This window comes from Euprymna scolopes, chromosome 31 (genome assembly GCF_053919585.1).
Source record: "Euprymna scolopes isolate OS-2025 chromosome 31, ASM5391958v1, whole genome shotgun sequence".
Lineage (NCBI taxonomy): Eukaryota > Metazoa > Mollusca > Cephalopoda > Sepiida > Sepiolidae > Euprymna > Euprymna scolopes.
In genome coordinates this window covers 45,051,898-45,077,338 of record NC_136512.1, presented here as the reverse complement: position 1 = coordinate 45,077,338, position 25,441 = coordinate 45,051,898, and the positions used below count along the sequence as shown (strand labels likewise).

The 25,441-nt window shown below is 33.2% G+C and overlaps 1 protein-coding gene and 1 pseudogene across 2 annotated transcripts in view; both read left to right on the top strand.

Moving 5' to 3' along the window:
• LOC145255728 (thyrotroph embryonic factor-like) overlaps positions 1 to 25,441 on the top strand; it is a 185,790-nt gene that overhangs the window by 58,985 nt on the left and 101,364 nt on the right. The gene's annotated exons all lie outside the window — the stretch shown is intronic.
• LOC145255965 (U2 spliceosomal RNA) lies at positions 8,107 to 8,240 on the top strand (annotated as a pseudogene).

Genomic DNA, 25,441 nt, shown 5'->3' with positions numbered 1-25,441 from the left:
TTCCTCCCACCTTCCTCCCTCTAAATAGAATTAGTTTATAGTGTTACTAATAAAAAAAGAAAATGGCCGTTTTTTTTTTTTTTTTTGTTTTGTTGTGCAAACAGGCATGGGTCGTAATTTTTTTATTTACTTATCATTTTTGCTTATGAAATGTTTAGCAAAAGAAATGTAACACTGATTATACAAGCTAATTCAAGCGGCCAGTTTAACAGAGGTAGGTCAATAAAAAGAAGAAAATGGCTGTTTATTTTTTAGCATAAAGTTAACGATCGGTCTTGTAATCGGTGAATATTTTTAAGCTTAATTTTTTTCCCCTTATCATTTTTTCTTGACATTTTTCGTTATACTTTCATATATTTACTATTTCTAACCCGCTAATCACATTAGAAACATTTTCATAACATGTAAGATAATATAATAATTTGTACGATAGTGGCAGTTAATCTTTTTATTTGTGCGATACTAGCAGTCTCTTAATACAAACGTCGCCATTACAGCTTGCTGACGTCGAGATCACGTGACATGACTCGGCGATTTTTAAATACAGGGTGACGCAAAAAAAAAAAACAGGCCCTGTGTACACTTTATGTGGGAGAGTTGGGGCCCGTTTTTTTTTTTTTTTTTGGTACTTTTTAGAATCGATTTAATATTACGTAGTATTTAACGTGAAAATGTCACTTTTTGGCCCCCTCCCTGAAGAAAAACGGTCAGCTGACCCACTTCTAGTGGTCCTTTTGGGCCAAAATTTCGATATTTGTCGTCCGGAGGGTCGAGCTTCAGTCTGATACCAAGTTTGTTAATTTTTGTTCTGTCTGTCGAAAGTTTTTAGCGGACATACAAACACACACACACTCACACACATTTTGCCTTTATATATATATAGACTAGTGGGGGGGGGTACCTGGCGTTGCCCGAGTGTTTGGAGGTGTGTGTGTGCTCGGGCGGGGTGGGTTTGTGTTAATCAAAACATAACAATAAGCGAAATATAAAAAACTAAACTAAAAAAACAAAAAAGGAAACAGAAAAACAAACGTTAAAACTTCTTTAAAAAATCTGAAAAATAAAGCGGGGGTACTCGGGCGGGGGGGGGAGGATAATCAAAACATAAGAATAAGCGAAGTAAATATTTTTTAAATATTAAATAAAAATTAAATATTCTATAAAAAAAAGTAAAAACTTCAAAAAATCGAAAGAAAGATTAAAAAAAAAACTAACGTAAGGCAAACGAATGATGTTAAATGTAAAAATCAGAAAAACAAAAACAAAAAAGAAAACAAAAAAACGAACGTTAAAACTGCTTTAAAAAATCTGAAAAATAAAAACCAAAAAAAAAAAAAACATGTGAAAAATGGCTTAAATAAACCTGTTTCAATATTAAAATTTAAATCAGTCGGTACCTGGCGTTGCCCGGGTATTTTTGGGCGTGTGTGGTCGGTTGGGGGTGGGGGGGTGTTAATGATAACCTAAGAATAAGCTAAGTAAAAAAAAAAAAAAACAGAAAACGAACGTTACGTGAAAAATGGCTTAAATAACCCTGCTTCAATATTAACATTTAAAAAATCAAAAAAAAAAAAAAGACATCTCACACCACGATTCGAACCCAAAACCTTTAGATAATGACCATGCGCTCTAACCAACGGAGCTAAGAGGACGTCGCCGAAACTCTGTTGCTTTTTCAAATATTTAAAGTAAATCAGGTTACGACGTCATATGACGCATGAGTAGAAGCGACATCATCATGAGAGGACGGTTTTTTGCTTACCCCAGGGTGAAAAAATTAACATTTTTGGCCAGTTTTTCAATGTTTGTTGAGCGAAGGATGGGGCTTTCATATGAGACCAAATTTGTGAATTTTTGTTGCATCTGTTGAAAGTTTTTAGAAGACATACAAACACACACACATACATACATACATTTTCACTTTTATATATATACTAGCAGGGCTACCCGGCGTTGCTCAGGACCGTATAAACAATGAAAAAACAAAAGCAGATATTGAACATATGTTTTATTCTTAGGGGAGAGGAATCTTTCATCTCAAGTTTTAGCGTTACAAACAAACATTTGTCTTTTATATATATAGATAATGACAGGTTTTTTGGGGGCCCCCCCTCGAAGATAACTGATCAGTTGACCAACTTCTAGTGGTCCGTTTGACGTGAAATTTCGATATTTGTCATCCGGGTGATGGGGCTTCGATATGATACCAAATTTGTCAAGTTTGGTTCCGTCTTTCAAAAGTTTTAGCGTTACAAACAAACATACATACATACACACAGACGTTTGGCTTTTATATATATACTAGCAGGGCTACCCGGCGTTGCTCGGGACCGTATAAACAATGAAAAAACAAAAGCAGATATTGAACATATGTTTGATTCTTAGGGGAGAGGAATCTTTCATCTCTATGTATTATTTGTTTTATCTACCCTAGGACTGATATTGTTCATGTTTTATCCCTAGCATAGGTAATTTACAGCATGTATATGAAATTGTTTTACCTTAGGGAGAAGAGAACAGGTAATATACAACATAATGTGTCTATATTACATCCCTGGCAACGCCTAGAAACCAGCTAGAACATGTATTTCAGTCAATCTTTATTATATCCTGGGCTATGCCGGGAAACCAGCTAATCTCTTTTTAGTGACTTGACCACCAAAATACCTCCCTAAGTGTGTCCTTTCTTTTGAACTTATTAGATATAGGTATCTAGAAATGTGTGTGAAATTTTGTTGAATGCATTGTTCACTATGATTTTCTTATTGTTCTACACAATATCAACTGTAGCGAAATAACACAGTAAACTTAGTGTAGTGTTAGAATAAAGAGCAAAGGAAAAAATTAGAATCATATTTTGTAATTGCAAATCTAAATTTGCTAGCATGTACCAGTATTTGCCAGGTTGTGGAAATTTGGAACTTATAACATATGTAGTGGCCTTTTCCTAGATACCTATTGCTAAAAATTATACTTTCATTTTGTTAGAAAAATCTCTCTTCAGATGCCCTGCATCATTCAAAATAAAAACAAATATTTTTATAATTGTTTCAGTATATTGCTACACAATGTGAAAGTTTTTAACGTTTGTAAAAAAAATCATGAATGTGCTTATATTGCAAAAAAGAAAATATCAGTGCACAGTATTGAAAGTGTTTGAGATTCAAAAGTCTGTAACATTTCTACTAACTTCATAAGATGTCATGTGAGAAACTGAATTGAATATCAAGACATTATCTGAAGCGTTTTTATTTTGGTGTAACATATGTGTTTACAGTGAACCTTAACTTTTAATAAACAGATTGGTATGCAATGACATAGGCTAAGAATCTTTAAAATATATATAAATTGGAAAAATGTGTGAACAAATGAAAAAAAAATGATCCGCTCCACTTGATGACATCAAGCACAGTAATATTTTAGTGAAGAAAATATGAAATTGATGTTCAGTGATTAGTTTGGATGAATGAGAAAATGTAATTGTTTGATGCATAAAAATAACTCAGTTGCTGTATTTGATATTAAGCAGCAAAATATAGTGATTTGAATATTTGGGAAAACATCAAACCAGATTATGTAAAAAGAAAAAAAAAAGATGAAATTAGAAAATATATATTTTATGTTTATGAGTTCTGCCAATCAAAATTTTGTGGCAGAAATTGGGTGATTACCATGCAATTTTATTTTGGTAAAATTCTTAAATTATTAGAATGTTTATTATAATTTCTAATTAGTGACTTGTTATAATCAAAATCCGCCCTAAAGAGTGTCCTTTCTTTTATTAGGTATCAGAGTAGGTATCAAGATTTCTACTTCTATACAAATGTGATATTTCAGATCTGTACATAAAAAATTTGTTGAATATATAGGTTGAGAATTGTTCTGTGTCGCTCTCTCTCACACACACACGCATTCTCACTTTTATAGATATAATAGATAGATTACTCTAGATATATTTCCATATGTCTGAATACCCTATATACAAATTTTCAAATCTGTAGATAAAAAAATTTGTTGAGTATATAGGTTGAAAATTGTTCTCTCTCTCTCACACACACATTCTCAATGTAATCATAGATTATGCTAGATATATTTCCATATGTCTGAATACCCTATATACAAATTTTCTAATCTGTAGATCAAATATTTGTTGAATATATAGGTTGAAAATTGTTCTTACTCTCTCTCTCTCTCTCTCTGGCTACCTCACACACACATTCTAACTTTTATAGATATAATAGATAGATTATGCTAGATATATTTCCATATGTGTGAATACCCTATATACAAATTTTCTAATTTGTAGATAAAAAATTTGTAGAGTGCATAGGTTGAGAATTGTTCTCTCTATCTCTCACACACACACATTCTAACTTTTAAAGATATAATAGATTATGCTAGATATATTTCGATATTTCTGAATACCCTATATATAAAAATTTGTTGAATGTATAGGTTGAGAACTGTTCTCTCTCTCTCTCTCTCTCTCGCTCACACACACACACATTCTCACTTTTATAGATATAATAGAAAGATTATCCTAGATATATTTCTATTTGTATGAATACTCTATATACAAATTTTAAAATCTGTAGATAAAGAATTTGTTGAGTATATGGGTTGAGAATTGTTCTCTCTCTCTCTCTCTCTCTCTCTCACACACACACACACATTCTCACTTTTATAGATATAATAGATTATGCTAGATATATTTCCATATGTCTGAATACCCTATATACAAATTTTCAAATCTGTAGATAAAAAATTTGTTGAGTATATAGGTTGAGAATTGTTCTCTCTCTCTCTATCACACACATTCTCACTTTTATAGATATAATAGACAGATTATGCCAGATATATTAAAATATGTCTGAATGCCCAATATACAAATTTTGAAATCTGTAGATAAAAAATTTGTTGTATACATAGGTTGACAATTGTCCTCTCTCTCACACACACACACATTCTCACTTTTATACATATAATAGATAGATTATGCTAGATATATTTCTATATGTCTGAACACCCTATATACAAATGTTCAAATCTGTGGATAAAAAATTTGTTGAATGTATAGGTTGAGAATTTTTATCTCTCTCTTTTTCTCTCTCTCTCTCTCGCTATCTCACACACACGCATTCTCACTTTTATAGATAAAATAGATAAATTATGCTAGATATATTTCCATATGTCTGAATAGCCTATATACAAAGTTTCAAATCTGTAGATAAAAAATTTGTTGAATATATAGGTTTAGAATTGTTCTCTCTCTCTCTCACACACACATTCTAACTTTTGTAGTTATAATAGATAGATTATGCTAGATATATTTCCATATGTCTGAATACCCTATATACAAATTTTCTAAACTGTAGGTAAAAAATTTGTTGAGTATGTAGGTTAAGAATTGTTCTCTCTCTCTCTCACACACACACACACAAGTTCTCACTTTTATAGATATAATAGATAGATTATGCTAGATATATTTCTATATGTCTGCCCACCCTATATACAAATTTCCAAATCTATGCCCAAAAATGTGTGGAATATATAGGTTGAGAATTGTTCTCTCTCTCTCTCTCTCTCTCTCACACATATTCTCACTTTTATAGGTTATATAGGTTGAGAATTTTTTGCTCTTTCCATCACTCACATTCACACTTTTATAGATATAATACATAGATTATGCCAGATATATTTACATATGTCTGAATACCCAATATACACATTTTCAAATCTGTAGATAAAAAATTAGTTGAATATATAGGTTGAGAATTGTTCTCTCTCTCTCTCTTTCTCTCTCTCTCACACACACATTCTCACTTTTATAGATATAATAGATAGATTATGCTAGATATATTTCCATACGTCTGAATACCCTATATCCAAATTTTCTAATATGTAGATAAAAAATTTGTTGAATATATAGGGTGAGAATTTTCCTTCCTCTCTTTCTCTCTCTCTCTCTTTCTCACACACACACAAGCTGAAAATTGTTCTCTCTCTCTCTCTGACTCTCTCTCTCTCTCACACACACACACATGGTCATTTTATAGATATAATAGATAGGTTATGCTAGATATATTTCTATATGTCTGAATACCCTATATACAAATTTTTAAATCTGTAGATAAAAAATTTGTTGAGTATATAGGTTGAGAATTGTTCTTTCTCTCTCTCTCACACACACATTCTCACTTTTATAGATATAATAGATTATGCTAGATATATTTCCAAATGTCTGAATACCCTATATACAAATTTTCAAATCTGTAAAGATAGAATTTGTTGAATATATAGGTTGAGAATTGTTCTCTCTCTCTCTCTTTCACACACATTCTCACTTTTATAGATATAATAGATAGATTATGCTAGATATATTTCCTTATGTCTGAATACCCTATATACAAATTATCAAATCTGTAGATACAAAATTTGTTGAGTATATAGGTTGAGAATTGTTCTCTCTCTCTCTCTCTCTCACTCACTCACTCACTCACTCACTCACTCACACACACACACACACATTCTACCTTTTATAGATATAATAGATTATGCTAGATATATTTCCATATGTCTGAATACCCTGTATACAAATTTTCAGATCTGTACATAAAAATTAGTTGAATATATAGGTTGAGAATTGTTCTCTCTCTCTCTCTTCTCTCTCTCTCTTTCACACACATTCTCACTTTTCTAGATATAATAGATAGATTATGCTAGATATATTTCCATATGTCTGAATACCCTATATACAAATTTTCTAATCGGTAGATAAAAAATTTGTTGAATATATAGGGTGAGAATTGTACTTACTCTCTCTCTCTCTCTCTCTCTCACGCACACATTCTCACTTTTATGGATATAATAGATAGATTATGCTGGATATATTTCCATATGTCTGAATACCCTATATACAAATGGTCAAATCTGTAGATAACAAATTTATTTAATAGATAGGTTGAGAATTGTTCTCTCTCTCTCTCTCGCAACCTTACACACACAACCACACGCAAACATTCTGACTTTTATAGATATAATAGATCGATTATGCTAGATATATTTCCATATGTCTGAATACCCAATATACAAATTTTCAAATCTGTAGGTAAAAAATTTGTTGAATATATAGGTTGAGAATTGTTCTCTCTCTCTCACACACTCACATTCTCACTTTTATAGATATAATGTATAGATTATGCTAGATATATTTCTATATGTCTGAATACCCTATATACAAAGTTTAAAATCCGTAGATAAAAATACGTTGAGTATATAGGTTGAGAATTGTTCTCTCTCTCTCTTACGCACACACACACACACACACACACACACACATTTTCACTTTTATAGATATAATAGATAGATTATGCTAGATATATTTCCATATGTCTGAATACCCTATATACAAATTTTCAAATCTGTAGATAAAAAATGTATTGAATATATAGGTTGAGAATTGTTGTCTCTCTCTCTCTCTCTCTCTCTCTCTCTCTCTCTCTCTGGCTACCTCACACACACACACATTTTCACTTTTATAGATATAATAGATAGATTATGCTAGATATATTTCCATATGTCTGAATACCCTATATACAAACTTTCAAATCTGTAGATAAAAAATTTGTTGAGTATATAGGTTGAGAATTGTTCTCTCTCTCTCACACGAAACTGTGCGCTCGGCTTCTTCCCCCCCCTTCCCACCCCAAATGCTTGGGAAACTGTGCACTGTTTTTGTTGGTTTTCAAGCTGCCTCTTCCCCCCCCCCCCACACACACAGTTTAACAGTAGTAGGAGGTCAAGAGAAAGAGGGTGAGAGAGAGAGAAGAGTAAGTTGGTGAGAGAGAGAGAAAAGAGAAAGAGGGTGTTGGTTTTATATTTTTATTATCGTCTAATATTTTGAAAGCTGAATTTCTAATAAAATGTGCATCTATAGGAGATAATGCCTGGGAATGTGTTCCCCCCCCCCCACAGTTTAACAGTGGTGTGACGTCAAGAGAAAGAGGGTGAGAGAGAGGGAAGAGTAAGTGGGTGAGAGAGAGAAAGAGAGAGAAAAAAAAAGAAAGACGGTGTTGGTTTTGTGAAAAAAGTTGTTATTTACAATTGTTCGCATTCTTGGCCTTTTGGTCAAGATCAAAGTGTAGTATCTGTTCTTCAGATGCTGCACTTCTATTTCTTGTTCTCTTTCGGTGGAGGAGAAATCCTCCACGACTGAGACAATTTTTATTTTTGTACCTTTTCTCCACGTTAAAAAACGACCCTGGTGTCTAACTCTGTCCCGTGGGGAGGCATAGTAAATAGGTACAATTGTTCGCCATTAGTGGATGTTGACGTCACGTCACGTGACATGACTAAGCGTTTTTTTTTTTAGTATGAATAACATTTTTTGTTTTAATTATAAAGTCTACACTTAATTTTATAGAAAATGATGTATATATAATAGAAAAAAAAAATTACTGGTTTTGTTGGATTCAAGTGGATCCCCCCCCCCCCTCCAGTTTAAGAGATAGCAGGTCACGTGGTAATATACAAAATGGCTAGCGTAAATATAAAGATCGGTTTTTTTATCGACGAATATTTTGAAAGCTGAATTTTTTTTTATTCCTGTACATTTTTTCCTGATATTTTTCGTTAAAACTCTTGTATAAATACTATTTTTAACCAGTTAAATACGTTGGAGACATTGTCATGGAGTTTAATAATCTCTAGAACAAAGCAGAAGAGAAATTACAAAAGTATCGGTAAAACAAAGTGTTTGTTTACATTTGTTCGCCATTACTGGATGTTGACGTCACGTCACGTGACATGACTAAGCGTTTTTGGATTATGTAATATTAACATTAAAATGACAGGTTTTTTTGGGGGCCCCCCTAGGAGAGAAATGATCAGTTCACCCCCTTTTAATGGTCCGTTTGGTGTGGAATTTCGATATTTGTCATGCGGGTGATCAAGGTTCAATATGATACATAATTTGTCAACTTTGGTTGTGTCTGTCAAAAGTTTGAGCTGACGTCACGTCACGTGACACGTATTGAATAACGTTAAAATGACAGGTTTTTTGGGGGGCCCCCCTAGGAGAAAAACGATCAGTTGACCCCTTTCTACTGGTCCGTTTGACGTGAAATTTCGATATTTGTCATCCGGGTGATCAAGGTGCAATATGATACCAAATTTGTCAACTCTGGTTCCGTCTTTCAAATGTTTTAGCGTTACAAACAAACATACATACATACATACATACATACATACATACACACCGATTTTTGCCTTTTATATATATAGAAGATATAAGAAGATATATATATATATATATATATATATATATATATATATATATATATATATAGATAGATAGACTAGCGGGGGTACCCGGCATTGCCCGGGTGTTACGACGTGTGTGTGCTCTTAAATCAAAAAGAAACCTGGGGTGGGGGGGTAAAAAAAAGTTTTGGTAAGTTGGTAGGATCGAACCGGAAGCCCTGAAGCGAAGTTGGAAAATAAAATGTGCAAAAAAAAAACATGACACGTTAACCGCTCGGCCAGCCAGAATGAGTTACTGAAAGATGTTTGAATTTATTTAAGTAAGAAGAGAATTGACAGGTGCTTGCACGGAAGTCATAGTTAACATTTTGTGCGAGCGTTACAATGACGACGACGTAAGCAATAGCTATTCAGCAGTTACCATTTTCTGTGGGACAGTTTTTAATGAGATCAATAACCAGGTTTGTTTGTTCTTACCTAACTTTGGGGAAAAAACAGCTACCCCGTTTATTAGGGGAGTGTCTTGTTTCAAAATGAAAGCAACCATCTGATATGACGACGGTAAGCCGACATTGACCAGTTACATCGCTTTCTAGAGACCACTGGCCGTGGGCCAGAGATTCAAATCGAGTTTTGCTTTTTTATACCGAAAAACGAAAGCAATATGCAGCGATCCCAAAATGTTGAATATTTAATGTTTCAAAGTCGGCCAAATTAAATAGACGGGCGACTCCTGTTCATAACTTATGATTTCGACGTGATATAAAAAGTTTTAAAAATGAGTTACGGCCACGAGAAGCCGCCGTAAAAAATTCTTTTGCGGACATACAGAAAAAGCAAACATACACACATTTTCACTTTTATATATATAGACTAGCGAGGGGTACCCGGCGTTGGAGGTGTGTGTGTGGTTTTGAGTAAATCCAAACTCCCGGGGGGGGGGGTAAAATAAAAAAAGTTTTGGTAGGTGAGTATGAGGATCGAACCCGAACCCTTGAGGAAAAGTTGGAAATGAAAGTGTGAAAAAAAGACGTACGATGTTAACCACTAGGCCACGGAGACATACAAGAGAAATATGTTTGAATTTATTTATTTAACTATTGACAGGTGGCAGCAATAAAAGTTAACTTTGCTGCTTCTATTTGACCTAATTATTGAGGTCAAATAGAAGTCACGCAGTTAACTTTGGTTTGTTTGCCCAAGTTTTTTCCCCAACAGATGTTGGGGAGGGGGAAAGCAGCTCCCCATTTTTCAGATTGATTAGCAATTGTCTGATATGAGAGGAGTTTGTCCCCACATTGATCAAAGCTGACTGCTTCTGGACGTTTCCCGGCGCGATGCCAAGAACATTGTTAACTTTGAATTAGTTTCGCTATTTATCAACACGCGAGAAGCCAATCAACAATAATTTTGTAAAAGTCGATGTAAATAAATCTAGACACGATTTTCCCAAATCCTAGATATTATTATCTAGGGCGTATATAAACACTTGTAAGCGATCGTTACCCCCCCCCCCCCAGGACCGTGTGCGAGAAAAGCCTTTGCCAGACATACACGAAATGGTCACACACATTTTGCCTTTTATATGTATAGACTAGCGGGGGGGGGGGGCGGGTGTTTTTTGGTGTGTGTGGTTGGGCGTGGGTTGGGGGTGGGTGTTAATGAAAACCTAAGAATAAGCGAAGTAAAAAAAAACCCATAAAACGAACGTTAAAAAAATCTGAAAAACACGTGAAAAATGGCTTAAATAACCCTGCTTCAATATTAAAATTTAAAAAATCGAAAAAAAAAGACATCTCACACCACAATTCGAACCCAAAACGTTTAGATAATGAGATCGCGCTCTAAGCAACTGAGCTAAGACGTCCACGAAATTCTGTCGCTTTTTCAAATATTTAAAATAAATCGGGTTACGATGTCGTATGAACTCATCATGAGAGGACGGTTTTTGGTGCCCCTCCCCCACCCCCCGCTGTAGAAAACTACTGATTTCAGGGTGAAGGAACGTTTTTGGCCAATTTTTCGATATTTGTCAGGAGAAGGTTGGAAGCTTAAAATGATACCGATCTGGCAAAAATCCGTGACTCGTGTCGAAAGTTTTTGCTAGACATACAAACACACATACGTACACACATTTTCGCTTTTATATTTATAAACTAGCGAGGGGTGTTTTTCGGTGTGTGTGGTCGGCGGTGGTTGGGGATGTTAATGAAAGCCTAAGAATAAGCGAAGTAAAAAAAAAAAAACAGAAAAACGAACGTTAAAAACCCTGCTTAGCGGGAGGGGGGGTACCTAGCGTTGCCCGAGTGTTTGTAGGTGTGTGTGGTTGTTAATGAAAACCTAAAAAGAAAACATAAAAACGAAGCACGGGTACCGGGGAGGGTGGGTAATCAAAACATCGAAAAAAAAAAAAAACACAAAAACTAACGTAAGGCAAACAAACGATGTTAAATGTAAAAATTGAAAAAAGAAAACAGAAAAACGAACGTTAAAACCAAAAAGAAAAAAAAAACGCTTGGAAAATGGCTTAAATAAGCCTGTTTCGATATTAAAATTTAAAAAATTCGGTGGCTACCTGGGTGTTTTTGGATGTGTGTGGTCGGGGGGGGGGTAATGAAAACCTAAGAATAAGCGAAGTAAAAAAAAAAAAAAAAAAAAACGAACGTTACATGAAAAATGGCTTAAATAACACTGCTTCAATATTAAAATTTAAAAAATCGAAAAAAAAAAAATCTCATACCACGATTCGAACCCAAAACGTTTAGACAATGAACCAACGCTCTAACCAACTGACTTACATGAAATTGTGTCAGTTCTTCAAATATTTAAACTAAATCAGGTCATGACGTCATCTGACGCATGTGTAGAACTGTTCTCGTCATGAGAGGACGGTTTTTGTTGTTGCTCCCTTGTAGAAAATTGTTGATTTCAGGGTGAAAAAATTAATGTTTTTGGTCAATTTGTTGTCCGGAGGGTGGAGCTTCAATATGATACCAAGTTTGTTAATTTTTGTTCTGTCTGTCGAAAGTTTTTAGCGAACACACATACATACATACATACATACATACATACACACATTTTCGCTTTTATATTTATAGATAGATGGCTTTCTGTCTCTTCATCACTCTCTCATACACACTAGCATCTTTTTCTTAATTTGGACTTGAAGTTATTCAGAAAACATCCTTTGCACACACAGTGGCAGAATTCAGCTCCATTTCAGCTTCTTTCAGCATTGGCTACTCACATTCCTACTTATTCATTCTTACTATAAATTATTTGCTAAGCATGAATGGAAACATAAACTATCGGTAGCCATGCACAGTAGCCTCTTAGGCTTCAGTGGCATATGCCTTGCGTGAGGGAAAATTTTTTAATTCAATTTTTGTGTGGAATCCTTATAGTTATACACATTTTTTTTTAATATTTTATTTGGAATCTTTTTTTTTTTTTTTATAGTTTCAATATAGATAATTATATTATAAATGATTTCCTTTTTTAGTTATATATGTGCTGATCTCACAAAAATAGTTTTGTTATTAAAAACATTGTTTTTATAATCAAAATTTGTGTAAAAATTAGAAACTCCAATATTAGTAAAACCCACTACAGCCTTCTATTATGTCACCCCCAATCACTCTAGTAAAGTTTTACATAATCTCTACTTTAATAGCAATACAAAATATTTTTGTTATTTTATTCATTTTTTTTTTTAATTTTCACTTTCATTTATGTTTAATTAATGCATAACATTACAAGTTTGTGCTGAATACTTGTGACTACACTTGATGCTCAATAGAATTAGTTTAAAACAAGAGCAACAAAAGGTAGCAGCACATTTGCCTGACAGCAGTGATCTTTCACTTAAAAGATTCCATTTTAATTCTAAGCCTTTTACATTACACATTACTTCTCATGTCCTTTTAGATCTTAAATCACTAGTTGATTGCAGGTCAATGGGGGTGAGTAACAAGGCAGGTTATCATTGGCACTGCTTCAATAATGGAGATAACCATGTAAAAAACATGTTACCTGTCAGGTGGTTATTGTTGTTGTTGTATTTAAATTATTGGTCAATCACAATCAAGCTAGAACTTACCTAGATTATTCAATTTTGTGTAAGTTTATTTTAAGTATTATTTAATTTGAGAAAAATTTCTTGAAACTATTTCTAAAAGCAACCTTTGTGACTTTTGAGCATTAGCTATCTATCTATAAAGCCTTCTACTCCAATAGTTTCTTCTCTAGAACTGATAGACTCTGGAATTCTCTTCCGGGATCCTTCTTTTCCAACTGTACTGACATGCAGGAGTTCAAGTGTAATATGAACAGACATTTTGCTGCTCACCTCCCTTCATAATATCCCTGCAACTTGTGATGTTATGCATTATGCAACTTATGTCCCAGATATTACTTCAAAGTGGCACTGTGCCTTGTTTGGGGTGATAATTGAAGAAAAAAAAAAATATATATATATATATATATATATATATATATACTCAATATCTATGTGTTTGTGTATAGAGAGAAAGGTTAGGGAATTCACATAAAATCTAAGTGTATTTCTAAGAAAGACAATGGAAGTGTTTCCAAATCTCTAAATGCATCCCTAAGGGAACTATGAGGGCATAACCTCCTTAAAATTTTAAATATATTTTCTGAAATTTAAATTATAGGAAATGTTGTGGTAGGATCCACCTAATTAGCATATGTGAAGTGTTAACCATATAAATATGTTTGGGACCATAAAGACGAGAGATCCAGTGAGACCTATACCAATGGACTCTATGTAAATATTGTATATACTTTCTTGCTCTCAATATATCTGTTCTGTTTTACTTTTGTGTTGTAGTTATTTATTTCCATGTGTTCAGTCGAGTTTCAACAATGGCGATGAGGTACGAAAGAACCATACAGAAAAAAATTAATAATTAAGAGCCTTCAACAATGGGGGCGAATTATTGAAGAACCCAGGTGGAAGAGAAAAAAATTATTAAAAGCCGCTACCTTAAATGTGTAGAAGGAGTATGATGCATGAGGAAAAAAATGTCCAAACTTAACGACGAAGAAGTAAGAACTTCATGATATTTAAAAGTCGTTAAAGGACGACTAAGCATTAAGGAATTTTCACTCAGAAAAAATTAAAATATGTCGTTGCACTAACAACGGTGACTTTAGATGTAAAAAATTTTTAAAAAAAGACGTTATCTATAACGACACACCTTAAAACTGGTTTGACTACTAGAACATACATGGAATTTTCAAAGTTGACCCGGTGTAAATACACTGGGTCAACTTTGAAAATGTAACGAACTATAAAAAATTTTTTTTGTTTTTTGTTCAATTGTATAGTGAGTCTGATAATAAATGAAATTTGGAAGTGTTGTCGTTAAAATATGTGAACAGAAGTACAGTGAAAAAAGAATGAACAATTTCTAAAAAGAAGTTTTAAAAACTTGTTTCTATTGTTTGCTTTTTTTGTGTTGCAAGTGAAGTAATTCATACTTGCAGAGGAAAAAAAAAATTCACCAACAGACTCTATTCACAAAATATAAAAGAATATCAAAAGTTGATTATATCAGATTTAGGAATGTCAAAAGCAAGACATGAAATAAAAAAAAAAAAACGTAAGTTGGTTCAATTTTTTTTTTTTTGTTCAACTTATATTTGTGGCTTACACAAATTAAAAGTATATTCATTGTTGCATATACATTATTATCTAAACATGGAAGAGTTCTCCAAACTCATAGCCCAATTATTCAAATCACAGCAAGAAAGTCAGCAGTGTCAAAATGAACAGTTGGCCTTATCTATAAAAGTAAAAGTGTTTGTCTGTTTGTCTGTGTACATTTCCCTACACAATAACTCTGTCAGTTTTTAGTCTACAGACTCCAAATTTGATATACAGTGTATTGAGATTTGGGAAGATCTTTGTAATCAGTTTTCGGCCAGAAATTTGGCTGTTAAGGGGTCAAAGTTCAATGATTTGACCTTTGAGAACTCTATCAAACTTCTCCGCCAATTTTGGGTCTAAACAATTGAAATTTAGATATAGGTTCGTTGGACATGGATCTTAATAACTTGATTTGAGCCCAAAACAAATATTAAGGGGTCATAATAGGGGTCAAAGTTTAAAAAAATTTGACCTCTGCGGTCTCTACCAAATTACTCAGATAATTTCTGGTCTAAACATTTGAGAATTTACATAAAGGGTATTCAGAGATAGGGCAAGCTTTCTCATCAGTTTGGGTCGAAAATTTGAGCTACCAATATATAAATCTATGTATGTTTGCATGTCTGCCTAAAACTTTCAACAGAGGTGATGGATTTTCACAAGATCAGTATTTTTATGAAGCTCGACCCTTTATACGACAAATACCAAAAAATTGGCTAAAAACATTAATTTCTACACCCTCAACTGGGCACTTTTCTACAGGGAGGGATCGCTTTTTTTACCGATATTTTCGAAAGTCATCCCCTCTTTTCGATTGTCTAGCCTTAATTTAAACCTACGTCACTTTCAGTTTGGCGGTGGTCGTAACAGTAAAGATGTCATGTTTTTTTCACATTCTTTTCCTCCTTCGCGGTACATGTTCGAGCCTGCCTTTCTACTACCACTTTTTTTTTTTTTTTTTTTTGCTCAACACACACCTCCAAACACCCGGGCAACGCCGAGCACCCATGCTAGTTAATAAGGAAACAACAGATGACGCAGCATGATTGTTGCCAAAACAAGATGAAAGACTAAAAAAAACAGGAAGAACGTTTCGCACTCCTGCAATTAGAGAACAAGAAATATAAAAAATTCCAAAAAGAACAAAGGAAATTTCAAACGGAATTACACAAAGAAGCAATGTCAAGGTTTGAAGAAATGCAGAACAAACATTTAGAAATTCAAAGGTTAACTTTGGAGAAATTAAACAACAATCAGTCAAATGAAAGAAATTCTACATATTCTAATAACACCATATTTAATTCGCTGGAAATTTTCAACTACGTACCAGACGAAGAGAAAACGTTTGAATCGTATTATAAACGTTATGAGGATATTTTCTCCACAGACTGTGAAAGCTGGTCGCACTCAAGAAAACTAGGTACAACGAAACATAGCAAATTTATAGATTTTATTTTACCGAGGAAAACAAATGAGTTGGAGTTCTCGGAGACAGTTAAATTGCTTAAGGAGCTGTTTGGACCAAATATATCACTTTGGCATAAGCGATGGTTATGCATGAATGCTTCTAAATCCGATGATCAGGATTACTTAATATATGCATCTATAGTAAATAGACATTGTGAGAACTTCAGATTGACGAAGATTGCGGTTGAGGATTTCAAGTGTTTAATTTTTGCTCAAGGACTAGTATCAAGTAAGAGTTCCATCATAAGACGTAAAGTTTTGTCTAAACTCGAATCTGAACAGAACTTTACCTTGCAGAAATTAGCAGAGGATTGCCAGCAGATCGTAAGTTTAAAGAAAGAGTCTCGAAAATCAAAGAAACTGGTATTGCTTATATTAAAAAAATTTAAAAAAAAACAGTCAAAATACCCATCAGCCAGAAATTGGGGTAAAAACACGGCGCATTATAAAAATAGACAAAAAATAAAAGAATGAAGATGAACACCATGTCTCACCATATAAATGCAGATGTTGCAATGAAAGACACTGAGAGGTAAATTGCAATTTAGAAATAAGAAATTTTTTGTGTGCAACAAGAATAGACATAAAATTTCGTGTTATAAAACAAAAAAATTCAAAAGCCGAATTAAACAAACCAGTTCAAATCTCAAATTGGAGATTTGAGGAAATATGTGACGACTGAAATATTTAGAAAAAATATCAAATTTCAGCTCGATTCAGTATCAGACTTGACAATAATGAATTATAAAACATGGAAATTTTTAAATAGGCCTACGATAATGAAGTCAACGAAACTCGCTCATACATTAACTGGCAAGAAAATTAACTTCCAAAGCGAGGTTGTAGTTCCCATGAAGCTAAACGGGATCATTACAAAAAAAAAAAAATCTTTTTATTCTGAAAAATGGAGAAAACTTGTTGGGTATGGATTTCATTGAAACATTCAAATTGTGGAAAAAACCTTTAAACTCGTTCTGCAGAAAAATAGAAAGTAACATGTAAAGAGGACAGGGCATTAAAGAAAAAAATTCCGGAAATTTTCACACCTGGTCTTGGAAGATGTAACAAGTTTGAAGCCAAATTTGAACCCAAGGAAAATACTATGCCAATTTTTCAAAAGAAACGTAACATTCCTTTCGCAAGAGTAGAAAGAATTAACAAAGAACTTGATAGATTGGAAAAATGTGAATTATATCGAAAGTAGAAACTAATTCATGGGCTGCCCCAATTGTGTGCATCAAAAAGAAATTGAACCAAATCAGTCTGCGCTGACTTTTCGACAGGTATGAATTCAGTGATTAAGGATTATCATTACCCGTTGCCGAGTCCAGAGGAGATTTTTAACAAGCTAAATGGCAGATATGTATTTTCAAAAATCAACTTATCGGATGCCTATTGCCAAATTCCTGTTGAAGATGGATGTTTGAAGTTACTAGGGGTAAACACTCTTAGAGGGTTATTCAAATTCAACAGGCTTCCATTTGGTATTAAAGTGGCAACTGCCATTTTTCAACAAGCTATGGACGTCATGTTGAATGATTTGGACTTTGCATGTGCCTATGTAGACAATATCATAGTAAGGAGTGCAACAGTCAATGAACATCTAGAGCATCTCATTCAAGCATTCAAAACAAAATTCAGGACTTTGGGTTTAAAGTCAAAGAGTCAAAGTGCAAATTTGGTTTTTAGGAAATTAAATATTTAGGACAGATAATCAACAAAAATGGCAGACTTCCAGATCCGGACAGGTCCATTGCAATTAGAGACATGCCAGCTCCCACTAATGTGGCAATGCTACAAAGTTTTCTTGGACTCGCTATTAAGCATTCATTAAAGGAATGCGCAATCTGTTGAATGAACTATTGAAATGAGACATGGCACTCCCTTTACTCCATAGTATTTAACTTTTTTTATTTTTTTAAATTACATTTAGTAATGTACAAGGTGCCTTCAATAAGTTTCCAGACTTTTTTTATATGGGCACTTTTATTGATATGCATGAAACTCTAATCCCCTTTTAAGTAATCTCCTTTGGCTGCAATGCACTTGTTGTACCATTCCAACAACTTCTGGAAGATTCCATGGAATTCTTCTTGTGTGAGCGTGTCAATGATCCTCATCACAACATTTTTCATCTCCTTAATTGTCTCATAATGACCGCCTCTAAGGTTTTCCTTGAGCTCAGAGAATAACCAAGTCACAGGGAGTAAGGTTTGGACTATAAAAAGGGTGAGGAACTGTCTTGATGCCCATCTTAGTCAAATAGTTTGTGACAAGGATGTTGTGGACTGGTGCATTGTCTTGGTAGAAATGCCACTGACCCGATTTGAAGAGTGCTGGCCTCTTCCAACGGTATTTCTTCCTGAACTCCTTTAAAACCTCAACATAGTATTCCTTGTTGGCTGTCTGTCCAGTAGGAACCCAGTGCATGTAGATCATGCCTGTGCTGTCAAAAAAAAAGGGATCATCATGTGGATTTGCTCTGTCTGGCCTTCTTGAGTTTGGGAGAGTCAGCATGCTTCCACTGGGAACTCTGTCTCTTGGTCTTTAGGTTATTGTAGTAGATCCAGCTTTAATCGCAGGTCACCAGAGCATCTAGAACTGTGGGATCTGAATTGATCAATTCGGCCATCTCCCTGATGTTTTGAGAACATCTTTCTGATCTTCTCTGAGCATCCTTGGGACAAACTTTGCGCAAATCTTCTGCATCTTTAGTTCCTTGCAAATAATTGTGTATACGGTTCCCACACTGACATCAAACTGTGTACTTATTGTCTCTATAGACTCACAATGGTCCTTATCCATGAAATTCTTTATTTGGTCACTCGACTCTGGATGTTCTGACTTCCTTACTCCCCCCACACCTCTCATCATCCCTCAGAGACTCGCTTGCCTTCCTTGAATCTCTTATGCCACTCAAAAACTTGATTCATGCAAGATGGTCCAGAAGCAGTCTGAAGCCTTACATACACTTCTGTGGCATTTTTTCCAAGTTTCAAACAGTTTATTGCATAGTGTTCTTTTAAAGTGTCCACATGTCCAGATTGCATTTTTGAAATTCACCATCTGTGACCATCAGGCTTTAGTAAGGTGTATTTCAATTCCTGTTGTAGCTGTTCATTTGAACCTGAAATCATAAAAATTGGTCAGTCATCTCATAAGATAACTTACTGAATTTTCAAGAGTCTACAACAATCATAAATGCCTGTACAAAAAAGTCTGGAAACTTATTGGAGGCACATCGTATGAGATTCTAAAGGTATCCCAGTATTATCAACCTGACAAATTTAATAAAATGTTTCGTTCTATTTTTGTTTTTCTTAGATTAACTGCAGAATTTCCAAATTTTTTTCCATTGTTTTAAATATCTGAATTGTAAAAGACATTTTTCAGTAATGCACAGGATCTGTTTATTTTTCCCCAAAGAAGTCTCATTGATTTGTAGTGGAGAGATATTATCAAAAGTAATGCCAACAAAGTCTATCCATACTTGAATATATAAACTTTATGTCCTGATGGGAAACAGCCAAAAGTAAAGTTAAGAAGAAAAGAGAAAGAGTTAAAAGGATCTAAACAAAGAAAGTGTTGTTTTGCCTCTATGTGTAGACTGTGTGAGTGGGACTGTATAAGCTGTTGCTGTGACGTTTGTTGTTGATATCAACAGTCAAATGACTATGGTTAGATTTAGTTTGTAATAAGTCTGTAGTAGTTAACTTGTAACTGACATTTGGTAAGTTATGTCTCTCACTGGTAGCCACATCTAAGTTGCTATTTAAATAATCAATGCCAACAGGTGCTCGACTCCCAGGGTAAACTTTTTCTGATTAGTATTGGCAACCAATCAAGATCGAGTATTTTGATAGATAAACCAATCGGTATTAAGTATTTCAACCAATTAACAACACATTTTACAGAAATATTTTCTCTGCTATTGGCTCTCTATTATTCTCCCTAGTTAAAATAAATTAAGATTAATTATTTTATCTCTCTCTGTAACTTCAATGTTTTACTCTTTTTTTGTCATGAGTTGTGTCAATGTCTTTTGCCTTCCTTAAAATTGAGAATTACATGGTGTACAAGATGAGATGCTTTAGTAGCTTCATCAAAGAAAACTTTCCCTCTGTCTCCTTTCTCAATTCATCAATATACTTGATGATAAATCTATATGTAAATTTTTGTTTTTCATTACATTGAAAATAAATTTAAACTAAAAAAATTATCTTTTTAAATCTTCATACATTTTGTCTTTATATCAATTTTTTATAGAAAAATGTGACTATACACCGTTTTTATTAAAAAATAATTTTGTTTTAACATCACAAATTATAAGTGAAAGGGGAGAAAACAAGTTGCTTTAAACTAATTCTCAACCTGAATTAATTTTCTAAAAATGAATGGAGGGAAGGATTAAAACCTATGTTGTATGTCAGTCATGATCTTGAGTAGGTTTGATTCCTTCAAGCGAAATGTTTGATCGTCTTTGGAGTGGTTGGTGTGGGGGGGACTATTCTTTCTATAGTTTGTCTTTCTCTGTGATCTTACCTCACTTTAAACTATTTTAATTGGAGAGAAATAAAAATTATTTTAAGTAGGTTGTCGTTTGCTTGAAGCATTGTTGAAGAAAATTATAAGGTAAAATTAAAGCCAAGAACAATGCGAGATTTTCTTTTTTTTTTATATATATAGAGTAAAATTCTAAACAACAGTAATTTTTTTTTTCCTGTTGTATCCAATGGTGTTATAAATCTCAATATATTTCAGACTTATTAGTCCTTTTTCAAGAGAAGACAGCGGAAAAGTGTTCTTCATGAGTGCAAACTCTGTCTGGCCGAGACTGAGGGATATAAGTAGGTTGTCGTTTGCTTGAAGCATTGTTGAAGAAAATTATAAGGTAAAATTAAAGCCAAAAACAATGCGAGATTTTTTTTTTTATATAGAGTAAAACTCTAAACAACAGTAATTTCTTTTTTCCTGTTGTATCCAATGGTGTTATAAATCTCAATATATTTCAGACTTATTAGTCCTTTTTCAAGAGAAGACAGCGGAACACAGCAATTGAAGAGAAATAAAAATAAAAAGATCTTTCTGTATTTTTTTTTTTTCAGAGCATTTCATATGAAATATGTAATACCCCTCTCCCCAAAAAAGAGATTTGTTAACAAATCAAACAAATGCACAAATTTTCAACATCCTATCCTCACTTTGCATGTTGTATGCAAGGAGCATCAGTCTTGCTTGATTATGATATTTAAAGAATAGGAATTCTATAAAAAGAACTGATTAAAGTGAAGGCAATTTATTGGATGATCCAGGAAGGAATAACTTTGTTTTAGTCTATTCCCAACTTTTTGACAGATTGAAGTCCCACATCTCTTACCTCTACAGTAGAAATTAGTAGTATACAGAACTGCATATGCAAATGAGGAGCTGCAAACATTAAACGGGCAGCACTAGGAATGAAAGTTACTAAATTCCCAGTCATTGTGCTTGTAAAATAAATGTAAACATTTTGTTGTTGCTGGATCAGGACTTGCAAGTAATTGAGAGAACTATTAAGCAGCAAATAAGTCACATAAGCATAGATGAAATGCAGTTTGGTTTTATGCTTAAACAAAATACCACTTATGCTATTTTTACCCCAAACAAGGCACATTGCCACTTTGATGCAGGGGGCTACTATTTGGGACATAATTTGCAGGGTTACTATGTAGGGAGTTGAGCAGCAAGATGTCTGTTTATATTACACTTGAATTTCTACATGTCAGGGAAGCAGAAACCCGGAAGGGAATTCCAAAGTCTAACAGTCCTGGGGAAGAAACTATTAGAGTAGAAAGTTTTCTTACATCTGGAATTTTTACTGTATAGGGGTGGAATTTTGCTACTTGTTGGGTTTTTCGAGGGTATTTACATAACGGGGGCACAAGGGCTTGTAGTTTGTTGAAGCACCTACTTTTGAACCCTGTCTAAGGGAGAGACTAGTAGCAGATGCACCAGCCCAAATGTGACAACAATACTCCATACATGGGCGAATTGTGGCCTTGTAGAGGTACAGGATACTTTCAGGCATAAGTAACTTTCTAGCAAGGTAGAGAGAGCCCACCATCTTTGCAGCAGCCTTAGCAATGTCCTCAATGTATCTATTCCAACTCTTGTTCCCGATGTACGTTAAGCCAAGGAGTTTGAATGAAGGCAAATGCAAGAAGAAACTGTGTTTTGCTTTTGTGGGTTCGGAGAAAGTTTTTAACAGTGCCAAGAGAAAGAGATGTTGTTTTGCATAAACTAGGGGCAAACAAGTGGTTAGTGAAAGTTATTCAAGCAATGTACAAAAACGTTGAGTTTTGTTAGAATAAACAACATATGCATTGACTTCTTTGGGTGTACGTCATGGTTCTGTAATAAGTTCATTGCTTTTCATTTGTGTTTGAAAAGTATTTTTCAGAGAGTTCCATATGTGTTGTCAGGAAGAGATGTTACTAGTAAATTGAGAAATGATAATTTGTGTACACGAAATGTAATACAATGCAGATGAATGAGAACTCTGATGTGGAGAAAATATATTTGAATGGCAAAGCTATTGATTGAGAATTAGAAATATAGTAAGTTCAGGGAATTTCTGTCATTACTAACTAGTCGAGTGTTATCATTGTTGACCAAGGGAAAAGTCTGTGTATTTAGCGTGATGTATGCAAGTGAAAAATGATAAGTGAGGGTTGAGGATATATATTGTATGGAGAGAAATGAGTATGAATGTGTGATGTGAGTTGAGGACAGTCTTTACGCTGATGATCTCAGAGGAAGATGAAATAAGCATAGGGAGATTTGTGTGCAGAAGAGGAGAATTTGTTAGTACAGCCATCGTTAAAGAAGTTGAGCCAGCAGAATTAGTTCTCAGGGAAGACCAAGGAAAACATGGTAGGAAGTGATAACAATGGACTTGAGAGATAAAGACTTAGCCAAGGTTCGTTTAAAGCTCTCTGACATATAAAACCAACATATAAAACTTGCTTTAAACTGAATATGATGATGAATGCTCTCATAATAGGTGTCAGCTCTTGCTAACAGAAAATGTGAATGCAGCTTTAATAAAAATAAATTAGGTCTTGCTAGCAAGGATCTGGAAAAATTCTAAAGAAATGATATCTCCCAATCTCTGTATTGCAGCATGATATTTATAAGAGTGAGCATCAAATCACAAAAACGCTGGCTGTACATCCTGTAGATTTGGTATTCTTTATTCTCAATCTAAAGAAATTGTTAATTTACACTTGAATCATTATATTACTAGTTTAACACTGAATTTTCATTTTTAATTTTATTTTTATTCGAGTCATGTGAATAAAGTGACCATTTTTTTTTTTTTTTGCCATAAACTGAGGAAGATTAACTAATTAATATTTGGCAGATTGCAGTATAGATTGTGCCATTGTGATAAATATGATGTATATAATCCATTTTTTTCTTTGTCATCAATAGCTTCTTTTTTACAAAATACATTTACTTGTAATTAGCCATTTTCTTTTGTTGAATCTTCGTCTATGTTAAGAACCTAAAATGTAATTTGATTTAATTCGAAAATATACTTTATCCAGTTCAAAATATTTTCAGAGAAGTCATCTTTGCTTTCAACAGCAAATGTAACTACTAAATAAATACTAATAATATATTCTTTCATTTATCGAAAATATATATGAAAGTTAATGTCTGTGTATGATGTTTCCCACAGAAAGAAAAGTTTGTTTTATTTTTTATATATCTTTTAATTAAAATTTTGATTTTTATATTTATAGTATATAAATATTTAGTTTTCATTTTCACTTTTAATTATTAATTTTTAAATTCAATTTTTTTTTCATTGTTTATCTGTTTTACATTTGGTTTTTAATTAACAATTTATTTTATATGCAAGTTTTAAACAGTTAGTCTTAAATTAGTCTTTTTTGTTTTTGTTTTTGCAGAAATAGTTATTGCTAAATTCAGATTTGATTTTTCTTCTAAATTTTTCTTTTTTGTTAACTGGCTCCATCTTGTCTACAAAAATTCATACAATACCCCCCCCCGTCAATTGCTCTTTATTGCTATTTTACTTCACATATACCTACTATACCTTCTACATCCCTTTCTTTCCTTTCTCTCGCCATCTTTCCATTTCATATGCTAAACCCATTAATCAATTCTTAATTCCTTTTTGTTTGCTTTTTATTATTAATTTTTTTTCAACTCATCATAAATATGCTTTCCTTCTTTCTCCTTTTCACTAAAATAAATCTTACAAAAGTATTGAAGATCAAAAGTTAGGTTTTCTTTTTATGTCTACTATAACCCCAACTTATATTCTTATATATAATCTGAATTAAATGTATATGTTCAAAAAAAATTTGTAGAAATTGTAAGTAAAGTATTATAACATATTATAAAACAATAAACACTCCATTCTCATGCTAACCAGGCTAGGATAGATAGACTAATTTAAATTTACATTAATACAATATTATAAGGGTTATTCTTATAATAGGTCTGGCAACCATGCAACTACATGTGCAAGAATTGATTAATATTAAATTATAATGTTCCAAATAAATTTGACACATTTCAAAAATCTTGACCAATAATTGGTGTATTCTGAAAATTAATCTCCTAGAGCAGAATCTTTGTCGAATTCGAATATAGCACACTTGATGACGCTGCATCTATATATATATATATATATATATATATATATATATAGTGTGTGTGTGTTTATGTATATATATATGTGTGTGTGTGTTTATGTATATATATGTGTGTGTGTGTTTATGTATATATATGTGTGTGTGTGTTTATGTATATATATGTGTGTGTGTTTATGTATATATGTGTGTGTGTGTGTGTTTATGTATATATATGTGTGTGTTTATGTATATATATGTGTGTGTGTTTATGTATATATATGTGTGTTTATGTATATATATGTGTGTGTGTTTATGTATATATATGTATGTTTATGTATATATATGTGTGTGTGTTTATGTATATATATGTGTGTGTATACGTATATGTACG